Raw genomic sequence first — 13,635 nt, forward strand, 5'->3', positions numbered from 1 at the left:
AAAAACGCTCATGATTCAAATAGGGCATGTCATTTTAAACAACTTTCCAATTTACTTTTATCACCAATTTTGCTTTGATCGCTTGGTATTCTTAGTTGCAAGCTAAACCTTGGAGATTCATATACTAATTTCTTAGACCTTGAAGGCTGCCTCTAATCTGAATGCATTTTGACAGTTTTTCACCACTAGAGGGTGTTAGTTCATGTGTTTCATATAGATAACATTGAGCTCATGCACTTGAATTTACCGAGTAGTGAGCAATGATTGGCTAAAATGCAAGTCTGTCAAAAGAACTGAATTAAGGGGGCAGTCTGCAGATGCTTAGATACAAGGTAATCACAGAGGTAAAAAGTGTATTAATATAACTGTGTTGGTTATGCAAAACCGGTGGAATGGGTAATTAAGGGATTATCTATCTTTTAAAACAATAACAATTCTGGTGTTGACTGTCCCTTTAACTCGTCCGCCACTTCTGAGGCGCGGGCAGCAATCATCCCGATCAGCTACGATCTGGATGATTGACACCCCCTGCTAGCGGCCGCGAATCTGCAGGGAGTGGCATTGCACAAGCATTTTACTAGAAATGCTTGTGCAATGTTAAATGCCAACATGCATATCGGCATTTAGGGATGTCGGACGGACAAGATATGCTACAGTAGATAATGTCCCCCTGCATCATAATAAATTATCCCCTATGTATGGAAGTCACTATAACAGGGTTGCTATGAAAAACATTTTGCTACAACGGGTTTTTCATATTGTCTTTATTTTAGTGACTGGATTGCACCACTGTTGTTTAGTGTCAATGCACTATATACAAGTTACTAAATTATAGCTGCACCTGATGGCTGGTCACAGGGGTTTTTATAATAACACTGGTATCTATATAACACAGGTACTAGTGTTATAGACCATTGATTTTTAAACTGTGACACCTGCACTTTAAATTGAGCCATGCTGTCTCAACAACACCTAAGTACTTTAAACCAAGCTGTGCTGTCCTAAACCCTCCAATGCACTTTAACAATAAGAGTCAGGTTTGTATTCGCCCATTCCAAAATGACACAATAACAACTGACACCTGTATTTAATTACTGTTAAAATAAGTATGATTTGTTGTAGTTATGCACTTGTGTTGTATGGTGCAACCTTTTTCAGTGTCCAATCATTTCAAAGTCAAACCTTTATGAATTGATCAACTGTTCTCTGACTTGATGTTATAATGCACAAGAAAATTGCTTGTCTCCCTTAAATTTCATATCCAGTTTTGTAGGTTCAAAGCTTCAAACGACCCATAAATGTCTTTCATGGTTTAGGTAATAATACAATTTAAGAAAATGTCCAATTTATTTCTATTTTAAATTTTACTGTGTTGAGGAGAATACCTTGGTAAGTAGAGTGTACGTATCTGGACAACTATATGACAGAATGTTTTTGAACACTTAACATTGTTAAAAGAATTCTTGCAAAACTGCTGTCAAGTAGTGCTTCCAACGTTTGCATGCTCCTAAGCCTACCTACCTGATTTTAAACAAAGGATACCAAGATAACTAATTAAAGTTGATAATAGAACTATATTGGAAACTTTTTTATTACAATTATATGCTCTATCTGAATCATGACAAAAAAATGTGGGTTATATGCCCCTTACCATATTTTAATAGATATAGTTTTGCAATACAGCCAATTAGAATTTTGTAATTTACTTATTGCAACACAATCACTGTAATATTAAAACAAAAAATCTAATGAATCTATTGTAATAGTTTTCAAAAACATGCACAAAATCAGGGAAATTAAGGGGTTAAGATGTTCTAACTTATTCTAGACTTTACCACCTCCATTATATAAACACTATGGGTCTCATTTAACAAAAAAGGACAAGGTTGCCAGCCACGGAACCTGTCCACAATGCTTGGGGTTCATGAGGGAGAATCTGCTGCCCACATTTAATATTAAATATCTGTGTTTATATAGCTCTTCCCCTGGTCTCATACAACCAATTGCGTGGGAGCAGGGCTTGTCAATCATCCTGGATTAAACATTCCATGATAGTTTAACTGATGTGGAGGAGCAGCTAAGAAGAACTGCATGGGTGTTTAAACAGCACATGCAGCTTGATAAATGCAGATCAGCGTATCTACTGCTCTTCTTCAAAATAAGTAAAAATCTTCCCTTTTCCATTGTCTGTCAGTTTCACAGCATGTTCTCTTGTTTCTCTCTCTAAAACATTTTACTTCTACAGTTCGCTGATTTTCCAATGTTTATTTACAAGTTATATCAACTCCGCATTATATTTCCAAAAATTGTAATCAACACAGGTTTTTATTTCCAGAGATCTTCAGCTGTCTTAATATTTTGCTTTGTTAAAAAAAAGACATTAAAATCCATTTGATTATTAACCATTTTATTACCGTTCAGCTTATCTGCCACCGACTAGTTAAATGTAATCCATTCAATTATTTCCAGTTATTCGTCCACAGAGCAAATAAATTATTCACATTCAACATAAAGAAAACCTAAAACATTAGTGCAAATCTCTTCAGGGACTTGGTATGTAAATGTTCTGCTCTAAACAGATGGCTGCTAATGGCTAGCTGCCATTGGTGTACTGAAGCGAAGAACAATGGCACGACTGCAATATGATTTTAACTGTGTCTTTTTACTCTGTGATTTAAAGTGAACAAATAGAAGATAAAGTGCTTTTTAAAGATTCGCCTTTCTTATTTGAAAATGGAAGGAAAAAAAAATCTCAGAACACACGTTAATATTTTAAGAGTCTAATGTATTGAAGCACAGCTGAAATCCTTTTTTTCTTTTTGTTTGATGAAAGTACTTGATGTTATATTACTTAAAATAGAAGATATACAAAAAGGCCATTAGAGTTTTCTAGACTGCAAAGGGCAAAACTACGTCAAGAGAAAGTACAAAGAAAATGCAAAAGAATTATAATTGTATATAATAATTGTATAATTGTATATATATAAAACACAGAAATGGACTGCACTCTCAGGGAGATATTTATCAAAGCGTAAACTATATTGCATTCGCTGGTGTCAATACGCTCGCCTAACATTGCGGCCGCAGATCTCAATACGCTCTCCTAATTTATAAACAAAGTCGTCAAAAACCTGAGCACCAAGTATGGGGCGATGAGCATCGGACTGTTGTTAACTAACAGTCATCGATGACGCTGTTATTCAGGTTTTTCACAACTTTATTTATACCAACTAAACTGCTACAAAGTACACTAACACCCATAAACTACCTATTAACCCTTAAACCGCCGCCCTCCCACATCGCTGCCACTATAATAAACCTAATAACCCCTAATTTGCCGCCCCCGACATCGGCACAACCTAAATAAAATGTATTAACCCCCTATTCCACCGCTCCCCGACACCGCCGCCACTAAATAAACTTATTAACCCCTAAACCTCTGGCTTCCCAAATCACAACCACTAACTAAACCTATTAACCCCAAAAACCGTCAGCCCCCCAAATCGCAAACAACTAAATTAAGCTATTAACCCCTAAACCTAACAACCCCTTAACTTTAAATTAAAATTACAACATCCCTATCTTAATATAAATTAGAACTTACCTGTATAATTAAAATAAACTAATTTTAAACTATTAATTAACCTACCCTAACTATTATACTACAATTAAATTAAACTACTAATTAAATAAACTAAATTACATATTAAAAAAAACTAACCGTACTATAATTATTTAAATATACAATTAAACCTTATTAAAAAGTACTAAATAACCCAAAAAAACTAAGTTACAAAAAACAAACAAACACTAAATTCCGAAAAATAACAAACTAAATTATCAAAAATATTTTTTTATACCTAATCTTATAGCCCTTTCAAAAAAAAGCCCCCCAAAAATAAAAAACCCTAGCCTACAATAAACTACCAATGGCCCTTAAAAGGGCCTTTTGTTGGGCATTGCCCCAAAGATATCAGCTCTTTTACCTGGCAAAAAAAAATACAAACACCTCCCCCAACAGTAAAACTCACCACCCAACCAACCCCCCAAATAAAAACCCTAACTCTAAAAAAAACCTAAGCTACCCATTGCCCTGAAAAGAGCATTTGTATGGGCATTACCCTTAACAGGGCATTTAGCTCTTTTACTGCCCAGACCCTAATCTAAAAATAAAACCCACCCAAAAACCCTTAAAAAGAACCTAACACTAACCCCCGACGATCCATTTACAGTTGATGAAGTCCTGCTTGAAGGATCCATCCAGCCAGCGAAGTTATCATCCAGTCGGCAAGAAGTCTTCATCCAGGTGGCCTCTTCAATCTTTATCCAGCCGGCGAAGTCCTCATCCATGCGGCAAGAAGTCTTCATCCAGGCGGCCTCTTCTATCTTCATCCAGCCGGCGAAATCCTCATCCATGCAGCAAGAAGTCTTCATCCAGACGGCGTCTTCTATCTTCATCCAGCCGGCGCGGAGTGGGTCCATCCTGAAGACATCCGACGCGGAGCTTCTCTTCCTATTGGCTGTTCAAATCAGCCAATAGGATGAGAGCTACTGAAATTCTGTTGGCTGTTCAAATCAGTTTGAACTTGAATTAGTTTATGTTAATTCTATAGGTAAGTTTTAATTTATATTAAGATAGGGATGTTGCAATTTTAATTTAAAGTTAGGGGGTTGTTAGGTTTAGGGGTTAATAGCTTAATTTAGTTTTTTGCAATGTGGGGGGCTGATGGTTTAGTGGTTAATAGGTAAATGTATAGTGAATACCAAAGCGCCAAATGAGGCTGGTTCTGAATAAACTGACGTGGATTACCCAAAATAGGAATTTATTAATACATAACAAATATACATGGATCCATGTTAATTACAAACATAAAACATAAGCATCTGTATAAAAGTACAGTATATTACAATGCTACAATAAATTTAAAACAATGCAATATATTAAAATCAATGCAGTTTAAAACCAATTCAACAATCTCTTAGTAAAGGTTGAAGGAGGAGCCTGGTAAATTCTTGTAGTGATTTAACAAGAAAATCAGTGGGATTGATTGCAACTATGTGTTTAATGTTGCAACTATGTGTTTAATGTAAAAATATCCTAAAAATGTAATTTACATAGATAGACATTAACTGTTTTAAGTCATTAAAATAAATAAGTAAATTAATTGGTGATTGGGATTGTTTGCTAACAATTCATGTGTAGTGAACAATTCACGTGTAGTGAATGCGTAGGCTGATCAATGTAAATAGTTGATTAAAAAACAATTGATTAAAAGACAAAATAATGGTGGTGATCCAAATTAAAATCCAATTTATATCAAATTGATAGTGTGTAATCCAAATGATATTCAAAGCTCAAACATCTATGCAATCTGTGAATGTGTGAACAATGTGCTGTGAAAATCAAATAAAAGTCAAGAATTTACCAGGCTCCTCCTTCAACCTTTACTAAGAGATTATTGAATTGGTTTTAAACTGCATTGATTTTAATATATTGGATTGTTTTAAATTTATTGTAGCATTGTAATATACTGTACTTTTATACAGATGCTTATGTTTTATGTTTGTAATTAACATGGATCCATGTACATTTGTTATGTATTAATAAATTCCTATGTTATACTATCTAGTTGGTAATCCACGTCAGTTTATTCAGACCCAGCCTCATTTGGCGCTTTGGTATTCGCTATACATTAACCTGTACTTTCTTGTTGACTACTAGGAGTCAATTTTCCAGAGCTAAGGGTCTTTTCTCAGGCAGGCGCTTAGTGAACTTCCTTTTATATATAGCATTATCCTTTTTTAGTGGTTAATAGGTTTAGTTCGTGGTGGTGATGTGGGAGGCCAGAGGTCTAGGGGTTAATAAGTTTATTTAGTGGCGGCGGTGTCAGGGAGCGGCGGAATAGGGGTTAATACATTTTTTTAGGTTGCGGCGATGTCAGGGGTGGCAGATTAGGGGTGTTTAGACTCAGGGTTTATGTTAGGGTGTTAGGTGTAAACGTAGCTTGTTTTCAACCATAGAAATTAATGGGGTATACTTCATTGTCTTGCAGCATCGATTATAAGCTTTTGGTGCTTTCAGACTCCCATTGATTTCTATGGCATCCATGGCCTCAAGGGTGGTGGATTGAAAACTAGGTACGATACGTCGGAATAGCCGCAAGCGTTTCTGTTAAATGTTTTATAAATGGGGAAAAGTGTCAAATAGAGCTGAATGTAATCTGTAATGACGTAAGCATCGATCTGCGTTGGATTGAGATTGTATGTTACATCACAAATTTCAACATTTGACGATCTTGAGGCTTTGATAACTAGGTCGGATCAATCTCGCAACAATTACAACGCAGAACTCCAGCGTATTTTCGGTTGACACTTTGATAAATAGGCCCCTCAAACTAGACTAGATAAACATCCTATGACCCTACAAATTGCACAGACAGGTTGCACAGGCCCTATGTAATCTCCCTAGACAGATATATATATATTATTTTTTTGTGACCATTGTTATAATGCAGGGTTTTTAAAATTTTCAAATGAAAGGCTATATTAACAAGACATTAAGCAAAACAAATATACTATGAAAGAACACTATTTAAACATGTTAAAAGATAACAAGAAAATTAACAAGAAATGCTTGAACACAACTAGTTGAATAGACCGGTTACCATTTAAAGGGACAGTCAACACCAGAATTTTTGTTGTTTAAAAAGATAGCTAATCCCTTTATTACCCATTCCCCAGTTTTGCATAACCAACACTGTTATATGAATACACTTTTTACTTCTGTGACTAACTTGTATCTAAGCATCTTCTGACCGCCCCTAATCACATGACTTTTAGTTATTATCTATTGACTTGCATTTTAGCCAATTAGTGCAGTGTCTGCCACTAGCCACGGGCGTGATCACAATGCTATCTATATGGCCTACATGAGCTTGCTCTCCCCTGCTGTGAAAAGTAAATACAATAGAGGCGGCCTTCAAGGGCTTAGAAATTATCATATGTGCCTTCCTAGGTTTGCTTTCAACTAGAATACCAAGAGAACAAAGCAAAATTGTTGATAAAAGTAAATTGGAAAATACGTGCCCTATTTGAAAAATTAAAGTTTTTTTTGGACTTGACTGTCCCTTTAATAAAGAAATCTACCACAGCTATTGGTGGACAGCAACACAATCTACAAGCAGGAAAACACATTTTCCAAGTATACAATGTGCTTTGCAATGTACTTATATTATCAAATTTGCTTAATCAATTAATCCGGATACTTTTATATATTCCCGGTTTTTGTTAATACCGTTATTTTATCCTTGCTACTTCTATTGGGAGACTATTCCACATATCTACAGTTTAGTAAATAAGTGGTTTTGCAAATTACATCTCAGCATTGAAGCGTGATAAACATTAGTCAAGCAATCCTACCCACAGACAGTGGTGTTTCCTCTTTTGTACTCATATACTGCTGCTAGACTCATATTGATAAAATGTTGATTTTGGTTAGGCATGTTACGCCTTCTCCGCTTATAGTCAGAGTGTAGAAAGTCCAGCAGTAATTTACAAACTGCATAGAGGAAACACACAGTCTGGAATTATTGTATTTCTGTTACAAGGTTTTCTAACCTGTGTCAGACAAAGGATTCTGCATATGCTATATTGGTTTAATGTGATTATTGTTGTGACATATCTATTGTCTCTAACATGAAACCATTAATGAGTCTTCATGATTCCTATAAAGCATAACATTTTAAGCAAATTTCCAATTTACCACTGTATTCTAATTTGTTTAGGTCTCTTGGTTTCCTTTGTTAGAAAGCATACGTAGGAAGGCTCAGGAGCAACAGTGCACTGCTGGGAGCCAGCTGCTGATTAGTGGCTACACATGACTGCCTCCTGTAATTAGCTCACCTGATGTACCCAACATTGCATTGTTGCTCCTTCAACAAAGGATACCAAGAGAATTAAAGGGACATTAAACCCAAAATTTTTGTTTCATGATTCAGATAGAGAATACAATTTTTAAAAAGTTTCCAATTTACTTCTATTATCAAATTTGATTCATTCTAATGTTATTCTTTGTTGAAGAGATATCTAGATAGGTAATGTGCACAGGTCTGGAGCACAACATGACAGGAAATAGCACTGCCATCTAGTGCTCTTGCTAATGTATAACATTGTTGCAAAGCTGCTGCCATATAGTGCTGCAGACGTGTGCACACTCTTGTACTTACCTTCCTGCTTTTCAAATAAGGATAATAAGAAAATGAAGAAAATTTGATAATAGAAGTAAATTAGAAAGTTGTTTAAAATGTTATGTTCTATCTAAATCATGAAAGAAAAAAATGGGTTTATGTTCCTTTAAAGGAACACTAAACCCAATTTTTTTTCAGGATTCAGATAGAGCATGAGATTTTAAGCACCTTTCTAATTTACTCCTATTATCAATTTTTCTTTGTTCTCATGTTATCTTGATTTGAAAAGCAGTACTGTAAGCTTTAAAGCTGGACCATTTTTTGTTCAGCACCTGGGTAGCACTTGCTGATTTGTGGCTAAATGTAGCAAACCATAGGCAAGCGCTACCAAGATGCTGAACTAAAAATGGGCCGGCTCCTAACCTTTAATTACTGCTTTTTCAAATCAAGATAACATGAGAACAAAGAAAAATTGATAATAGGAGTAAATTATAAAGTTGCTTAAAATTGCATGCTCTATCTGAATGATGAAAGAAAAAATTTGGGGTTAGTTTCCCTTTAATCAAATTTCATAATAGAAGTAAATTGGAAAGTTGTTTAAAATTGTAAGCTCTGTCTGACTCATTAAATAAAGGGTTTGGGTTTCATGTCCCTTTAAAGGGATTTTTATTACTCTTATTGTTGTTATTATTATCATAATTTATTTGTATAGTGCCATAAAATTTCCTGGAATTAGGCAAAATTCTGTAGCGCTGGGTAAAATTCAGTAGTGCTGGGATATTAAACAGTATAAGATTGGAACATAACCTTGTGTACTTTTTAAAACATATGCAATTCACTGTCATTATTTATTTTGCCCCTTTTTCTGTTATTTAACTCTAAAAATTGTTGGTTTTCTAAATTCCACTGTTTTGGTGCCATGTCATTGTATTGTCTCTTATTGTCCTCAGCAGAAGAGATATATAAGGGGGGCATAAAGGGATGTAACATAACGCTCATTTAGTTAAAATATTTTAAAATCAAAGCAAACATAAAAAAAATCTAATGTGTTAAGTAGACTCATTACTTTTTTTTCCAAAATAACATAAAAGTAGATGATGCTTGTAGGAAGGGAAGGAAGCTGCCAAGATAAACTTGAGTTTTTGTCTAACATCTTGTCACATGATTTTTGCAGCAAAAACCCTCTACTGAGCATGGGCTAGTAACCAACTTCCTGTTGCTAGAGCCAAGTAAAAGCTATAGCTAGTGCATTAATAGATATTGCAATGTTTTCTATTAAGAATAATCTACTGCAACAGACTGTTTTTATATCCCTTTAAGTTTTAACACAAGAGTGTTCATTACTTTATAGAAACTAAACCTTTACACTTATATCTTCAATATTTAAACAATTAATATAATTGTAAGTAATGAATCTACATAATATTCTCATGCTAACTTTTGCTTTGAATACATGATTATGCCTATCATGTATTTACTGTTAAATATCTCTTTAATTATTGATATTTAGGTTTAAAAGGGCAAATAGAATACAATACATAAATATGATAGTACCAAAACAAAGATATGATCTTAAAGGGATATCCTAGTTCACTATTCAGGGGATATACCACAAAATTGTTTGCCCTGAAATGTTACTTTGATACAAAATAAATCTAAATATAAACAGCACTAAAACTATGAAAGTCACAGCAAGAATAAAACTGCCAGCATACAAAAATGTGATTTGTTTTTTTTATCAAATGGTTTGCAATTGTAGGAGTAAATTCTAATCCGTTACAAAAGCATTTTACCTACAATATCCACCCTGACTTATGAGAAGAGTTTTTTTTCAGGGGAGAGCGGGCACGCAGTCCCCCACTACCACAAATTGTGCAGTCGAGTTTCCCGCATGTGGGGAAACCACAGAGGTCAGCGGGCCCGGAGTGCAATGAACCAGCCTCGCCCTGGGAGAGCCACCTTAGTGATCATGGCTAAGACTCCCCTGCCAGGTAAGTATATGAGAAGAGTTTTTGAGATAAATTATTTTAAAGCTTTAGTATTTAGAATACAGCCAACAGATTGGTTACATAGGCAAATGCATAGGCGTCAGACTAGAAGTTGTGTAAAAGCCTAATACAGTCACACCATTATAATACTATATGAAAGGTTCATTACAGATGCAAATGCACTGAGGGACTGATGCTAATTATTATGTCATTTGTGTTGATTTTTATATGCAAATAGAAGATGCTGTTACTGAACAGACAAGGCACAGACTGGATGCAGAAAATTGAGCACTGCTAAAAAATTGAAAGCCTAAACTGTATTTACATGTTAATGTATTTAATGTATCATGAAATATGCATGTGAGAGCAAACAATGGGTGTCTGTATAAGTAAATAGAGAGCAGTGCTTATTCAGGAAGTATGTTGGTATCTTGAGATTCTAATCATCCCTCATTTTGCAAGATAGTCCAGGTATGGAAGCTCTGCCTTTTCCCTTCTTTTTTACCCTTTATATATCTTTTATTCCCAAAGTCAAACTGTGTCCAGAGATTTAAATCAACACCCCTGGGCTGCTCCTAGGTTTTTCACCCAGCTGGTATTTTATTGACATGGCTGAGGTTTTAAAGGTTCCGATCAAAGTGGAAAATAAAGATTAAATATAGAAATAAAGATGCTATCGTGGCCAAACATATTCTACGTTTATTGGAATCTAATTACAAACAAATGATCATTGAAAATCAGTCCTAACAGCTTTAGTTCTTGATTTATAGCTGCTCCAGACGGATACATCTAAACCTGTCTAGGCTGCCTGACTATGTCTTGGGCTACTGAGACTGTCACTCCAAAAGACAATAGAAGTGTACAGCACCTCGTACAAACTGGTAAAGTGCACACTGCAGGGTTCTGCACATAACCCTATATATCACAGTAAAAATTCCCAATAAGCAGCAGCACCAATCTTCCAATCATCCATGGTAAGGTTTATTAAAACAAAACAAAATACAGCAATAACGTTTCAGACTAACAGACCTTAATTATGTTAATATAAACATATACAAACCATCACAATTTAAACCCATAATGGGCGGAGTCAAGACTCACACTTGTGAGTCTTTTAACCCCTTATGTTCAATAATACACTTCTACTACAGCTCCCTCTATGGGTGGATATCTATTAAAAACACATAGAAGCAGCAACAAATTTCATATAATAATATAATACATATTGATCAGTATCATTTTCTATAAATCTCTTTTACTATATACACATTGCCTATACACCAATAGACCTTAATATATATTCATTTTTTAAAAAAAAAAAAATCTATAATACCCATTCAGAAATAATATTTAGAAAACACTATCTAGAAAAAAAATCCAGGAAAATCTATTTAGTATGAATTATCTCCCTGTTTATTCCAACCAGATGCATTGCATCCAATTTATAGATCCAAAATGCTTCTCTTTTTCCTTGTCACCCCCTATTCTTGATTTCACCACATGTTCTATAATCTGGAATCTTAATTGTAAAACACTATTTCCTGCATCTAAAAAATGATTGGAAACTAGGATTGTAAATTTGATTTATACCTGTTTATTCTATCACAGATCCTTCTACTGGATTCACCTATATTTACTGGTCCTTTAAGCTAATATGTCTCCCTCTATGTTATTTTGCAGTATAGTTTAGTAATTTGTTTTGCTTTGTGGTGCTTAAAACAATGTACAATTAGCTATAACTAATTGCCATGTGTTGTAACTCCTTACAAATCTTATTCTATGATATAATCATTAATTACTCATTTGTTATGCTATAACAGTGTTATTATATACCACTACTCTTATAAAAAAGACATGAAGACAGTAGTAGTGAAAATAATATAGATGCATATATACAAAAATTTGTATCTGTCAAAAATCTCTTTATTTTTGTGAATAATGTTGCCAAAATCTTAACATTTTTTATATAATGTTCAATGGCCCAGATTAATTAAAACTAATTTGCAAAATCTCACAGAAACCTTTGCATCATAACAATTTGAAAATTGCCCAATTCAGAATAATTTGTACCTGCCCCTCCTCACCTGTGAGTTGTGATTGAGTCAGCATTATAATAAATAGAGCAACATCTACCTCATAATCCTTCACCTCTCGCCGCATAGCACAAGGTCCATCGTGAAGGATAACGGCGCTACTATAACAAAACAGTTGACAAGCTCACCAAGAATGTGAGGTGTGATTTGTGTCAATTTCAAGAATATTTTAACAACTTTCAAGGGATACTAAACCCACTTTTTTCTTTCTTTATTCAGATAGAGCATGCAGTTTTTAGCAACTTTGTAATTAACTCCTATTATCAATTTTCTTCATTCTCTTGCAATCTTTATTTGAAACACACAAATCTAAGCTTAGAAACTGGCCCATTTTTAGTTCAGCACCAGAGTAGCACTTGCTTATTGGTGGCTAAATGTAACCACCAATCAGCAAACGCTACCCAGGGTGCTGAACCAAAAATGGGTCAGTTCCTAAGCTTAGATTTCTGCTTTTTCAAGTAAGGATACCAATAGAAAGAAGAAAAATTGATAATAGGAGTAAATTACAAAGTTGCTTAAAATTGCATGCTCTATCTGAATCACAAAAGAAATAATTTGGGTTTAGTGTCCCTTTAGAAAAAAAACACTATAAAAGCAGTGACAAATAAGTCTGATTTAAATAGCATATATCAATATCTATTTAATTTCCAATCCATTAAAGGGCCAGTAAACCCACAAAATAATGTTATATAATTCTGCAGATAGTGCAGAATTATAAAACATCAGCTTAGCGCCAACTTTCTACCTGAAAGGATTTCAGTGAAAAACTGTTACGAAAGTTACTTTTACAGTACGCCGCTCCTGGCTCTACTGAGCGGGTCTGTTTCTTTTCCCTAAGCGCATCGGGCACGCTGTCTATTCACAGCCGGCCCGATCACGCCATTAAACTCAATGTAACTTGCTCCTGCTCTGGTCTGGTAGCAGGAGCGAGCTACATTGAGTTTAATGGCGCGATCAGACCGGCTGTGAATAGACAGCGTGCCAGATGCGCTTAGGGAAAACAAACAGACCCGCTCAGTAGAGCCAGGAGTGGCGTACTGTAAAAGTAACTTTCGTAGCAGTTTTTCACTGAAATCCTTTCAGGTAGAAAGTTGGCGCTAAGCTGATGTTTTATAATTCTGCACTATCTGCAGAATTATATAACATTATTTTGTGGGTTTACTGGCCCTTTAAGTATTAGACACAATTCATCCTTTCAACTACGGGTGCAAATATCTTTTTTTTGTTTTGTTTTTTTAACAGTAGAATAGTAAAACGAATGTATTGCTTGATATTTGTTCTACCATTCCATTAGAAATATTTACCAATGAATAGTTAAAGGATTACTTTCTGTTATAATTTTTAAGCTAAACAACTAACATATTAAAG

General features: G+C 34.7%; 1 protein-coding gene and 1 non-coding gene across 7 annotated transcripts in view; both read right to left on the bottom strand.

Moving 5' to 3' along the window:
• EPHA10 (EPH receptor A10) overlaps positions 1 to 13,635 on the bottom strand; it is a 1,001,793-nt gene that overhangs the window by 957,772 nt on the left and 30,386 nt on the right. The gene's annotated exons all lie outside the window — the stretch shown is intronic.
• On the bottom strand, positions 10,019 to 10,185 carry LOC128654910 (U1 spliceosomal RNA). The gene has a single exon (XR_008401551.1). It is a non-coding gene; the product is annotated as a U1 spliceosomal RNA (small nuclear RNA).

Source organism: Bombina bombina, chromosome 3 (genome assembly GCF_027579735.1).
Source record: "Bombina bombina isolate aBomBom1 chromosome 3, aBomBom1.pri, whole genome shotgun sequence".
In the NCBI taxonomy this organism is placed as follows: domain Eukaryota; kingdom Metazoa; phylum Chordata; class Amphibia; order Anura; family Bombinatoridae; genus Bombina; species Bombina bombina.